The sequence below is a fragment of the Melospiza georgiana genome, chromosome 1 (genome assembly GCF_028018845.1).
Source record: "Melospiza georgiana isolate bMelGeo1 chromosome 1, bMelGeo1.pri, whole genome shotgun sequence".
In the NCBI taxonomy this organism is placed as follows: domain Eukaryota; kingdom Metazoa; phylum Chordata; class Aves; order Passeriformes; family Passerellidae; genus Melospiza; species Melospiza georgiana.
This window is the reverse complement of record NC_080430.1, coordinates 145,229,963-145,243,907: the sequence shown is the minus strand read 5'-3', so window position 1 is coordinate 145,243,907 and position 13,945 is coordinate 145,229,963. Positions and strand designations below refer to the sequence as shown.

At 42.6% G+C, this 13,945-nt stretch overlaps 1 protein-coding gene across 4 annotated transcripts in view; it reads left to right on the top strand.

Annotated features, from left to right (window-relative positions):
* Positions 1-13,945, top strand: part of CYRIB (CYFIP related Rac1 interactor B) — a 97,023-nt gene that overhangs the window by 18,867 nt on the left and 64,211 nt on the right. For 2 of the 4 annotated variants that reach the window (XM_058022706.1, XM_058022681.1), the window contains exon 1: positions 2,104-2,219. The exons of 1 other annotated variant lie outside the window; for it this stretch is intronic. The gene's annotated coding sequence lies outside the window, so the exon portion shown is untranslated. Of the gene's footprint in view, positions 1-2,102; positions 2,220-13,945 lie in introns of those variants that run through there. One more of the 4 variants, XM_058022689.1, reaches the window with a different exon arrangement.

The following is a 13,945-nucleotide window of genomic DNA, read 5'->3' as shown; positions in this document are numbered from 1 at the left end:
CTGAACTATACTCACAAATGGCTTCCTTCATATCCCAGGGTACTCCTTTAGCTAGAATACTTTAATGTTGTTATAATCAATTCATATATCTTGAATCCTAATAAGTTAAAGACAAACTAAGTTTATCAGATTAAGTCAACATATACATAGGTATGATAATAAAAAGAGAAATACATTGACATATAAATAAATCTCTGAGCTATTTTCCATTTTTGTGCTTTCTCAGTGGGCTTAGAAGTACCTGATATTCACTATATTTGTCACTTAACAAACTGCTGTCAGGCTTTGAAGAGGAACTAGTAGAAGTGGTTGGAGTGGTTGATTTGTCTCTTTTAGACTGAGAAATACCCTTTGATTAGAGCTGTGTTGATAATGTTTTACTATTGGAGGGTGCAGGTTTTGCATTGCCTGGCTGCCGCTGGTCTCTGAACCACTCCCGGTGCAGCCTCACTGAACGAGCTGTGAACTGCCCTTGGTGTTAGAACAGCTCAGTGAGGAGGCCAGAGGAGACTGCATGGCAAAATTTAGACAAGCATTGTCTAGATTCCAGGTTACTTCAAGGAAAAAAAACCCCACAAACAAACAAAAAACCCCAAAACAAAACAAAGGCAAAACAAAACCAGCAGAACTTTTAATTGTTTTCTTTCTAAGTAGGTCTACATGGAATTTTACTGAAGCAGCAAGCCCTGAAACTAGGTAATTGTGCAATCCCTCTGCTTTGGCAAATTTATGCACAGAGGAGAAGCAGTTCAGGGTGTTCTTTGTCCCTGTGTGAGGATACCAAAATCCAGGGTGAGATATAGAAGGTGAAACCTTCATAAAATCAGAGAATCACAGAATATGCTGAATTGGAAGAGACCCACAAGGAAGATTGAGTCCAAATCCTGACCCTGCACAGAAAGCCCATAATTAAGTCCATGGGACGTTCTTAAAATATGGTTTTGTGTTTGGAGTAATTTAGAATTATTTATGCTGGAGAAGACCTTTCAGACCATTGAGCCCATTCATAAACTCTTAGCAAAGTCGCCACTAAACCACAACCCCAAGTGCCACATTTACATGTATATTAAACTCCTCCAGTGATGGCGACTCCACCACTTTTATGGGCAGCCTGTTCCAATGCTTGACAACCCGTTCTAAGAGGAATCTTTTCCCTCATATCCAATCTAAACCTTCCCTGGTGACACTTGAGGCCATTTCCTCTTGTCCTGTCTCTGTCACTTGGGAGAAGAGACCGACCCCCACCAGCTCCTGTCAGGGAGCTGTAGAAAGCCATAAGGTACCTCCTGAGCTCCTGAGGTTCCTTTTTTCTCCAGGATAAATGATCCCATAACCCCATGGTTTTTTTGTTTTGTTTTGTTTTGTTTTGTTTTTTTTTTTGTTTGTTTGTTTTTTTGTTTTGTTTTGTTTTGTTGTTTTTTTTGTGATTTTTAAACATATTTTGCATGTCTTTTGAATTTTTGCGAGGATGGAGGTGGAAAGCATTCCTGGATCAGCCTGAGTGCAATGGTATGGGGTTCTGGCAGTGCTCACTGAGGGATGGAACTTTCCACATTTTTTACAATTATTTATTTTTGCTTTGATCCACCTGGGAAGACATTTCTGAACGGCTTTGAATCATCAGCCCCACTTTTCCCACAAAAGGAGCACCCCATCTCCCTTCCCACCCTGCCTTTGCCAACTGCAGACACTTCAATCCCCGAGCCCGGCCCCAGAGAAGCCCCGGCCCCGCACGGCTGCTCAAGCACCGATGGCTGACGCTGACTGAGTTAATGAGCTGTGCCCGGCGCTGAAGGAACACCGCGGCCCCTTTAAGGGGCTGCCCCACTCGCGGCCTCACCCGCCCGCCCGCCTCTCTTTCGCTCCCCCGCCCGTGCCCGAGACACTGGGAGTCGAAGCAGGTGCATGCGCAGTGCGCTGGCGGCTGGGCGCGCTTGCGCAGTCACCTGCCGCTGGCCGCCCCCCCCCGGTACATCCGGGTCAGCGCACGCCCGCCCGCACGGCCGGTGCCCGCGGTGCTGTGCGGCCGCTCCCCCCCCTCCCCCGCTCCCCCCTCCCCGCGCGCGCTCCCGCCGCCCGCGCGCGCTCCCGGCGCGCTCCCGGCACCCGCGCGCGCCGCTCCGTCGCTGCTCCGGCCGAGCGGGGGAGGCGGCGGCTCCGGCTCCGCTCCCGATCCCGGTCCCGCTCCGGATCCCGGTCCCGCATCGCGGGGCGGCTCGGTGAGTGCCGGGAGGGCGGGAGGGGCCGGGCGGGGCGCTCGCCGCTGCATCCCTCGCGTTCCCTCGGCGCCGGCGGCGCGACCCCCGCCCCGTTCCCGCGGGGCCGCCGCTCCCCGCCCGGCTCCAGCTGTTGCTCTCCCCGCTCCTCAGCGCTTCGCAACTTCTCCCGTCCCGCCGCCGCTTTCCCCCGCACGCCGACAGGGGCCCCGGGGCGCGGGGGAAGCGGCGGCCGCTGCTCCCTCGCCGGGGAACCACGCGGGGCACCGGGGACCGGCCGCCCTGCCCCGGGCTGCCCCGGCGGCTCCTGCCCCCGTGGCCGGCACCGGGTCCGGTTCGTGCCCGGTGCGGGTGCGGGTGCGGGCGGCTCCCCGGGATGCGGGATGGATTGACAGCGCTCACGGATAACGGGAGAGGAGAGGTCCTGGAGGGACATCCGCAGTGCTCCCGAGTGCGGCTGAACATGCCGCGGGTTAAGCGGAATCCGGGGATTGGGAATACGGTGCCAAATTTGTCATGGGTAGGGTGTATCCTGCAGGTTTGTGTGCAGCGCGGTGATGCTGGGGCTCTGATTCCAGGTGGGGTTAAGGTGAATTTGGAGTCTGTAACAAGAGAGTGTTGTTTCTAACCTATTCATTATATAGCCGATAAAATCAAATTTTAATTCCATTATAATTTTCTCCCATGTAATTCAATGATAAGGATGCCTGCAACTTAATTTATTGTTACTTTTTAATCTGGTGTCATATCTCACTTGGTAAAAAAATACAAGAAGTTTATTCACAGAAACATTTGAGACCCTGAATAAAGCAAGAGACTGTGTGTTACGAAGGTTTTTAAAGTTTTTTTTCTCTGTCTGTTCCATAGCATCAGCATCCAGGATCCAAATGTCAGCAACAGTGTGACAGCTGTCATACTGCTGTGATAGTGGAGTATTACTAACATTTAAAATCTGTCATTCTGAGTTTCTGGTAACATAATATGGAAATACAAGTGTACATTAGCATGTATGTTAATCTTCAAACCAGTAAAGCATTTTCTAGATTGATCTGATAATCTGGGTTCTTCCTTATTACTGTTTGTAATGGTAAAAATTGCAAAGTCTCTTTTGCTCAAATTCTCTCCCCCCTCACTGACGTAGAATTTTCTTTCTTTGTGCTCTGCTTGGACTTTAAATACAGCTTTTAGTTAATCAGCATTTTTTGCTGTAGGTTGTATGTTGGGCAGCCTGAGATTACTGTTGTCAAGGTTGGAACATGGGTTCAAACTTAAAAGCTTCCCCCTGACAGATATCTTTGTTCAGCAAGGTGTGTTGTTTTGCAGAATATATCTTTGGTTCTGTGTGGCAAGCTTAACAGCAAAATCCTAAACCACATGAATAAGATACTGCTGTTACATGAAGTTGGATTGTTTCTTGCCTGGCATGCAGGGAGTATTCTATTGTTGAAACAGAAGCTTTGAGTAGGAGAGAAGATAGCTTTTTATCCCAGTCAGACTGTCAGATTTGTGATTGCATATATTAGCTGTCTGAGAGCAGGGGCTGTGGAAGAAGTGATCCCAGGATTGTTTTAAAATATCCCTGTCAAGAAGTGCCACGATTATATGAAAGTAAGGAATGAATTTGATCCCATCTGTTATACAACTTCCATTTGTCATCAGGTGCTCTAGATTTTCTTCCTTGTTTGCAGTTTAGCTGGGGCCACCTGAGGGGACAGATTATAGAAGAGTTTGTCTTCTGAAAGTCCCTGCCTCTTCCTGTGACAGCCTTCCCTGCTCTGGCTGTGGAAACCTGGTGTCAGCCAGTTCTCTTCTTGCATACAAAACTATCCTGTCCCTTTATCTGGGTTTTGTGTGAGTCTTTCTCTTGATAAAGAGAAAAAAGGAATCCATTTTTATTGTGTCTAGCAGTAGTTATATATATTTCCAAAAGAATCGATTGTTAAATTAATTGAATGCAGTATTTAAAGACACTTATGGGGGCACCTTAAGGTATCTGTCACCAGACCTCTAACAGTGCTTACTAAACACTTGGAATTAATACTGTAAAGAGACAGAAGGGCAGGGAATATTTGTATTGCAAACTGCCGAATTATTGAGTAATACAGTAACAGAAATTGTCTGTCATTTGGAAAAGCATATGTAGGGGCCACTTTGGATTTCTGCAGCTGCCTTGGCATGGCAAACATAAATGCAGAATTTTTTTCCTCTCACTGTGTATCTTGGAGAACACAGACACACAAACAGCCTGCAGTCCCCTTTTTCTTGTTCCTGCCTGCCAGCTGGGGGCATAGATGGAACCAGTGCAAGTCTTGATGTAGTGGAGACAGGCAAAATTAAAGCCTGTGTGCAAGGAGTTGGATTTGTTTTTTAAGCAGGTTTGTGTGTGGCTGTTCTAGTTCATTTGGTTGGTGATTTTTAGGAAATGATGGCACAAGTCAAGGTTGTCACCTTTGCCTGTCCCACCTACAGGCTTGTTCTCTTTAATGATACCAAGAGTTTCTGTCATTGATATAGATGGGCGTAAGTGAGAAAAATTACTCCTGTTCCTTAAGGTAATGTTAACTACCCTGAATACATTACAAATCAGTTTTATGAGACACATTAATCATAAAAATCTTTGAAAATACATCTTCAAAGCTGAAATATTTTGAGTGTTGTCAAACTGCATCTCATGGATTATCAGCTGTCAAGCAAATGTGCTACAGGCAAGGCATGCAGCTTATGTGAATGTATGTGCTGAATGCACACAAGGCTTGGATGTCAGTGCCAACTCCTGTGCTTGGAGCCAGGATGCAGAGAGTCATCCTGGTGGTCATTTTGGTCCAACTGAACCCCTGCAGTCTGTCAGCATGGCTTCAGAGGTGATGGGAGTGTGGGGACTGGGGATATGAAGGCAGCTCTGCTTGGGTTGGAAAGAGTTAAGTACTGAAGCATTGGCCCTGCTTGCTAGCTGTGGCACCTGAAATATGCGCATCAGTTAGGCAGGGTAAGAATTATTTCAAATAATTTTCCAGCTGTTAATGTTGGCCACTTGTACTATTTGATGTCTTTTCTACTCCCATTTGTTTGCATATATCGAGAGCACTTTAAGTAAATGGATGGTCCTCTTGCACATCTCTTAAATTTTCCTCTGTTATTAATCTATGGCTATAGAAACTTTGTTAAGGAGTATCAGTATAAGAAAATACTGATACTCCTTGTGATCATGGAAAATTTAACACCTCTACCCAATGTAGAGAAATCTGCATTTCTCTTCATGTTTACAAAGACAGGGATTAATTTGATTGCCTTTAATTTCAGGATCTCTTATGAAATCGCCTCAGTTTCCCCCTGTCTGTGGTTCAGAAATGTTCTCTCGAGTGCCACAAGTTGGCTGCTGCAGCTGGCAGAGTGTTTCCAACTGTCTAAAATTTGCTGAGAGCAATAGGCTCTTACATAGGCACTGTTTTACATTTGCACTTCCAGTGCTTACTGGGGATACATGTATTGCAGTCATATAAACAGCAGAGCTTAACAGAAACCAATGACAAACAATGAGCAGTTTTAGAATTGACTAGGTAAAGCTGAAAGTATTTTTAGCTGCAGCACTTTCTCCTGTGTTCCCCATCCCCTGTGGTTTTAGTTGCATTCTGCTTTTTAGAAATGGCATTTTGTCCTCTCTGTCACGTGAAAGTCTGATGTACAGAGAGTACCTTCACTGTGGAAACAGTGAAACTAGTTACAGGCAAAGCATAATTGAAAGGTGTAAGGAAAATGATGCAGTCTTTGGCCTTTCACTCATGATCATTTGAATTTCAGGATAGTTGTAAGACAGTCATGGTTGTGAGGTAAGGACTGACTCTGTCATGCTCAGTATGTTTATGTGGCTTATGAACTCAGATCTGTTGTTATAACCTTTATTGTCTGGTTATGCTGCCCTTTTCATTTACTGTTGCTCTTGCATATGGTGATATTGATGAAATGTTTAGTAATTGATTTCTGGTTAACTCTCACAATGTTAATGTTGTTCATGTAATTGATTTGTAAAAGTGTTTTTGGTTCCAGACTTATTATCTTTGAATGATTTTTAGGATTGCTTTTTCAGCACCTAGAAAATGAATTTTTATTATTCTAGTACCCATACAAATGTCAATACCTAAAGCATTGACTAATTTTTGTGTCTTGGGAAAGGCTGTTTTTTACCTTCTTTGCACTAACCTAAAGTTCTGATGCTGCATTTGGGGTATGGCGTCTGACTGACCACACCTGCCTTTTTTTTTCCCTACTACATTAAATCATTGCAGGACTGTAGGAAAAATTGGGGACTAAATATCTCTGAAATGAGGAGACTGTACTTATATACAATCTTCACGTGTGTAAAACTAGTTTTCTGTAATAATGTTTGTATGGGAGGATGTATTTTTATTCTTCTACTCCTGTTCAGTGAAAAGGCTGTATGGTTTGTGGTCTTGATTACGAAGTGTTGGACTGATTCTCTGGCTTATATCTGCAGCACTTGGGATTCCCAGGTGGTCCCTGTGCAAATAGTGTGACTGGGTCTGGGACAGCTTAGCTTGTGAGATTTCAGTGCTTTCAGTTTGGTGTGGCTGTAGCTACAGAAATAGCTTGCCTTGCAAAACAGGCCTTCTGTCTGCCACCCACACCAAAACCTAAAGCTTGGTCCTGTAGGCAGTTAATGCACTTATCTGGGAGGCTGATTCCATCAGCAAATGCTTTACCTGAAATTGGTGTCCACCAGGCAAAAAAAAATCTTATATTGGTAATCACTTTATATATAAGAAAAGTGCAGCAGAACACTGTCCTAGATACATTTTAAAAGCACTTTTTACTTCAGACTACAGGGCTTAAATGTTCCCCGGTAGCAGGAGGCAGTTCTGTGAGCAAATTCTGTTTAACTGGCGTAGTTCAAAAGACTCTTAAATTCAGCCATGAGGCAATTCTGGTTCTCCTGCAGTCCTAGATGATTAAATTAAATGGAGTGTTAGCGTGAGTAACTTTTTCTGGTGTACTACACAAGGTAATAGATGAGCTCCTAGGAGCCCTAGTTGTAAATTAGATGACTGGAAAGCCCCGTTTCTGTGTCTAGTGGCTGTAGCAGTTGAATAACTTCAAAAGTTGGATCTAATTGCATATTCTCCTAGTCAGGTGTGGCAATGGATGATGGCTCCTTCTCCTTTTTATTACAGCAGTCTTGAGGGTAACATCCTCAGGGAAACAGATTTCTTGCCTTTTTGTGTTGCACAACAAAGGTGTTTGTTTCAGCCTCTGATGTACAAATCAGTTTGACCCTCTATTGAATAATTAAAAAAAAAAAAAAAAACACCAAAAACCAGACAGTCTTCTGAATTCTAGCACTGTTATTCTGGGGAAAAAAAGGTATAAGAATTAATAAAAAATGCAGTCATCGCAGAGTTTTTGTTGTTTTGTGGGTGTTTAGGTTTTTTGTTTGTTTTTTGGGGTTTTTTTTGGGGGGGGATGAGTTTGTTGTCGTTTAAACACAACCTTCCTGTTCAGTGTCCTTGAAAGTGAAAATTCTTAGGCAAAATGCATTCTGAGCATGAAATGACAGTTAATTTCTTGTTGTATTTGCACCTTTTATGTGCTGAGACATATGGTTACTTGAAACTGTTCCCTTCAAAGGTGGAAGTGAAATAAGTAACCACTAGACTCCATGAGGCTTCATTTCAAAGATAAAATTGCTGACCTTTTACATAAATGAAGATCATACAGACAAGAGAGAGCATTGTGTAAGGGTTGCTTGTGGAAGCAGTTAATTGATTTGGAGTTTAGATTTCCTGCTTCTGTGTGAGGAGATGTGGATTTGTCAGCTGAACTGGCAATTGCATTGTAATGATGGTTTTGAAGTTTTTTGCTATGGCTACTTTACTTGTTCTCATGTATAACTGACTAAAGTCATGTTCTCCTAAGCACTAAAATAGTAAATGCTTTTTCTGTTCTTACCTTTGCATCTCAGAGTTCAGAACTAATTAATTCAGAAATCATTTCTTTCAAGGAGTAACAGAATAACATAATCTAGTTAAAGGACCTTGAAGTTTGGAGGACAATCCTACAAGAACTTTCAACTAGTATAACAAAGCCCAAGTTGATTTCTTATCTCTTCTGAAGTTTATGGTTTTAGCAGTGTTCAAAATTTTTATGGGGAAATTCACCATTATTCTGTAACTCTGGCTTCTTAATAAATGTGGGGGAGAATTGTGTCCCTGTAGGAAACTCACTGTAGTTGTGACTGGCAGTGTAGTAAATGGCAGTGTAAGACACTATTGATAAAGACCTAATATTTTGAATGTGACATAATATTGATGTTAATATTGTGTCAGGTTTTCAAAGGAATTTCAGTCAAACTACTTCAGTAACTGCCAAAAGTGAAGCTTGGGAACAGATGTTGTAATGGGAGTCTTAAAATTTGACAGCTCTTCAAATAACTCTAGTGTGCCTCTGCTTTAGAGCAGAGTGTTTTTGCAGGGCTGATGCCTCCAGCTTTGCTTTTCTCCCTGTCCCCAGTCCAGAACGGGCCTCAGTTTGACCCCATTACAGTCCTGTGCAGACTCATGCTCTAATAAACATGTATCCAGGCATGGAAGAAGAAATGGGTTTGGATGGAGAGGACAGCTGAGGTGAGGAGAGATGGCAATTAACTAGGAGGAGGAGCAATTTGCTTTGAATTGAAAGCAAGGAAGAAGATTAATTAGGATCTGGGACTGAGTTAGGCCCAGGTTTGATGATAGTCTAGCAGAGAGATTGGGTTGTGGGCTCTTTGGCTGTGTGGAAAGTATTGATCAGTACTGAGGGAGTGTGTGGGAATGATGCTGCCTCTCACCCACCATCCTGGGGACATCTAGGAAAATGGGACTTGCAGGGCAAAGAAAATGCATAAAAGAGAGCTGATGGGCAGGGAAAGGCAGACAGGAGTAGTAAGGGTAGAAGCTAGGATTTTGTAAAGAAGGCAGAGAGGTCTGTTGGACAAGGAACTTGTGAAGGTAAAAGCAGAGTTAGAAAATCTGCAAGGAAGGGACTACATTGAAATAAACAGAATTTTGTCCATTGCCAGTAGTATCCAATGTGTCTTTACCACTTTAGCTTAATATGTATCTCTGAGTGGTAAAAATTGTTGTTGTGAGCAAATGGTTCTGATTCTGGTCATGAGCTATGTAGTTACAAGGATGAATTGTCTGGGCTCATCTCCTGGTTAAGAATTTATACTATTTGGCTGCAAAGCAGTGCTCAAAAGCAGAAGTTGCAGAAAGCAAGCAGCCTTGAATACGTATTTTAGGGCATTTCTTCCATTAGTACCTTGCTTCATTGCCCCAGGTGTCTGGTGCTAGTTCCACCAACACAGTGCTCAATGGTGTGTCTTCATTGCTTTTGGCTGCACCATGCTCTTGCTAGATTGCTCCAGAGGAGCAGTTAATTTCCTCATGGACAGTGGTGCTGCTTTCTGTAAGGTTATTTATTATCAGAATGGTCTAGTGAGATGAGGAAGTAGTTTGCTTCCTATTTCACAGGAGGAGCGAAGGCACAGAGAAGTTCAGATAGTTTTGCATGGTTAGAGATGACTGTAACCTGACTTTTTTTTGACTGCTTTACATATTGCAGCCACATCCCCATAGAACTTGCTACTTTTCTCTTCCTGTGATTCCCTTTTAATAAAGAATTCTAACATCACACTTATTTCTTGTCTTTGTGGTCTCTTTGGTCATGTAGCTGCCCTAATCGAACTGGAGAACAAGGCACTGCTCTAGATCCTGGTTATTGGCACAGCAGGACATGGCCATTCAAAAAGGCAAAGTTGTTTCTAGTTTCTGCTTTTGTAACTGTGTTGCTTGCTGGGAGAAATGAGGAAGTGTTAATTCCGGCATTGGGTGACTCTGGAGAATTTGTACCCTGGTGTTTGTAGCTCCGTGAAGCATTTGGTCTTGATGCATTCCCTCCCTGTGCTGTATTCACACAGCTCTGGGGCCAAACTGGCACATGCTGTGCAAAGACACCTACTTGGTGTTTAAGTGTTGTGGAGACGTTGGAGTGCTGTTGCAGCTTTATTAACAGAATTGTGGGCAATGAATTCCTTTTTCTGCTTCATGAGGAGGGAAGGAGGGATGAGCTGTATTTCCTTTTCAGGTGGGAGTCCACATTGCTCAGCTTATCTGTTTAATTTGACAGACAGTTCTGTCCTGCTGTCACCACTGCACTCATAAGTTCTTTCTGTTTTGGAGACCCTTGTGGCTTCTTGAGTTTCTCTATAGAAAAGAAACTGTATCAACCAAGGTAAGAGCTACAAAGCTGCTGTTTGTTCTGTCAGTAGAAGGAGTGGTAAAAAAAGCTTTTGCTACCCTCTTGGGGTTTTTGATGATTTGTTTGTGTGGGTTTTAGAATTTTTTTATTTGTTTTTATTTTGACTCATGCTCATCACTCAGTTTTTCTTGGAAGCTTCTTTTTCAAAGACAAATACTATGAATTAAGTACATTCTGGTTAGAAAACTATATAGTTAAAAAAAAAAGAAAAAAAGAAATAAGTGTTTATTCCTTGATAAAGAAAAGACCAGTAGCTTCTCCTGGTAGAGTTGTGATGTTTTGCCTTTTCTTATGTTGGCTTATGTTCAGTTAATATTTGGCTGACCAGCTTTTCAGCTTGGAGGACTAGAAATACTTCTGCTATAGAAAAATGTGGTGGAAACTTGCTCTCTCTTGAATAGTGTGGCATTCATTGGTAGCAAATCTCTCTTCGGAGAAGGGAATGGTCATGGGAGCGCTTTTGACTCAAGAGTCAGTCTGGGTTTCTTAGAGGCACAGCTGGCTTCTGATGTGATATTGGGAATGTGACAAACATTGGTCTTTAGACCTGAGGTGCTTTCATGTGGAAAAGGACACATAAACAAAGATTGTAAACCATTAGAACCCCAGGTGCTGTTTCTGGCCTTATGTAGGCTTTTTGTGTGTTTAGTTATGTGATCTGTCAGCTCGGCCCACCTTTACCTCTGTGGGTGGATTTATTCACTTTAAGTCTCTCCAGTTCAAGTAAGAATTGTAGTGACACTTTATAAAAGAACATGAACTGCAACATGCTGAAGCACAGCTACGTGTGGGTGAGTCAGGAGAGAGCTGGAGTAGCAGCACTAGAAAGAAAAGGAAGTACAGTCATGATAAAACTTTATTTTAAAAGGGGGAAAACACCACCCAACCTAATGAAAAAAAGCAAGTCAAAAGCCATCTGTCTCCAGAGGATGGAATTCAATAAAGTGATATAGTTTGTATCTTGGTTACTCTCTGTGTGCACAGTTTTGAGTCTGTATAAATGTGTAACACCACATGTGCACCCATTGCTTGGTGTGTCTGCACACTGCAGGGAGTCAGCTGGATTGTGTCTCCAGACACTGCTCAAGCAGGGCAGTTTGTATCTAAAGCAAATTGGAGTTGATGTAGAACCCACCTGTACTTTTAGGAAACTAATATTTTAATTGCTGGTCAAAATACTTCAGTGATTTTTAAGCCCCTATTTTGGTGTACAAGTGATGCAGCCTTTGCTCATGTTCCATCTGTTGAGGGCAGGTCCTCCCTGCCGGGGGACAGGCATGCACACACTCCCTCATCAGGGCACTCTGTGTTGCTGACAGTTGTCAGGAAATAAAAAATGCTATGTACAATAAAGTGCAATTTCTCACAATGTGTTGGATTTACAACACTGCCAGAATGGTTCAGTACTGCATAATTTTGTGGTTTTGATGTATGTGCCATAGCTTCAGTGAAGGAACTAAAAATCACTCACTAAGTTCCAGCAATTTGTCTTTAGCTTCCACAGTTACATGGCTTTTACTTCCTCAGAGAACATGTCATCTTTGGTCTTAGCATTTTAGCATGTTAAAAAAAGAAGTTGAAAGTCAGATGCTTTCTTTAAAGTGAAAAGCACAATTGTTGTGCTTAGAAATGATCTATTTCCTCGTTCTGAATCAGTGTTTGAAAAAAAAAGCCCAACCAAAAAAAAAACAACCAAATGTATTTACTTGGTAAAATGTTGTCCTCTGCAAAGGATTGGTGTTTTGTTTTTGTCATGTGTTGTAAATGAGCACAAATTTCATTTCCCAGTTCAAAATATTTCTTCATAACTTAATAATGAGAAAGATAAGCTATTTTATGTTGGTACTTCAGGGTATCTCTTTTCAAGGACAATGCTCCATCTCATGCTACAACTTTTTGAAAGTCCAGAGACAGAAAAAAATTGAAGACAGTGAGTGAAAGCCTTGTTTGATATGTCTGAGCAGTCATCATAGGGCTTTATAAATACCCTAATTCTTTGAACTACTTGTGTTGTGTGTCTTTTTTTCTTGATTTAAAGCTGGTTTATTTAAGGTATTTTTTTTCTCCTTGCCTTAGGCAGTCCCAGAGTATGAATTTCTACACTTCATGTGCTGCCCTTCACTGCAGGAGGGCGCCTCATAGTAGTATTTTCTCTCTTATCAGGCAGTAATTGTGTGTAACATCATCTCTGCCTTGCTGCTGTCAGCTGTGCTCTGCCTCAGGAATTGCTGAGGCTGCTCCTGCAGGGCTGGCTCCTAGAGGAACTGTGGAGCCTGTGTCCTGCCGGCAGTGCTGTCACACAAGTCACTCACTGCAAGGTGGGGTTCATGCTCTGGTTTTAGCTCTGCTCGGACAGCTCCACTCTCACTGCTCTGTCCTTCCTTATCCTCTATTTAGCACTTACGTAAAAGGCTCTTCTTGCTTGGACTTCAGGAAATATCTGACATAGATAACATTCTTTGTGTTTTGTTTTGCTCTTACCAGCCATACTTTTCTCTGCTTTGTGCTTCCCCTGAATGCTCCTATGCCAGAAAGTTTAGAGTAACAAAAAAGAGCTATTAGTAGAGTTTGAGTAGTACAGTAGGTCTGGTTGTTATTCTCCTGCTTCTTTCATTTAGCATCATTAGTATTTGTAATCATCTCTGCAAAGCTGAGGCTAGAACTGCCTGAAAAGGAAGTTGTTTGAATTTTTCATAGAATCATAGAATGCTGTGAGTTGGAAGGGACCTTAAAGATCACCTAGTGCCAAGCCCCCTGCTCCTGATGAAGAGCCTGTTTATCAGCTCTGAATTCAGGGCCAGTCAGGCCAAGAGTCCAGAGGGGTTTTCTTTGAACTGTGTTTTGGAATTGGGGATGCCTTGTTGAATAGGACATGGCTTCCTTTCTTTTTTTTTTCTTTCTTCCTTTATGCTGGTTCTCAGGGTTTCTCAGTACGTGTAATTGGGGCAGACTGTAGTAGTCTGGTTTGCATTTCTGACAAATACTTCTTTTGGGTCTGGGTAAAGTTTATAGTGCAGAAGCAGAATTCTCTTCTTTGTGAGACACCATTCTTTTCCAAAGCAGTGCTTCCAGGGGGAAGAAAAAATTACTTTTGCAGTGCAACTGATCTTCAAGGTCAATACTTCAAACATTTCTAATATCATTTGAGAAGAACTAAATTCAGCATCTACTGCCTGAGATTTTACACTGGAAAACATTTATGCATTTCTTGGTTATATGGCAGGAATTCTAAAAATCTGTCTTGGCTTTTGTTGTTTTTCTTGAGCAAGTCTTTTTTTTTTTTTTTTTTTTTAGACAGGTGGAGTCAATATCTTTCCTCCTCCAAATTTAGTAGATTGCTTACAAAAAGAAGCCTGTAGGTGAAGTTTGTCTCTGGAACAGGAGCCCTGTCCTCAGCTTGGAAACTTAGTGATAGTTCC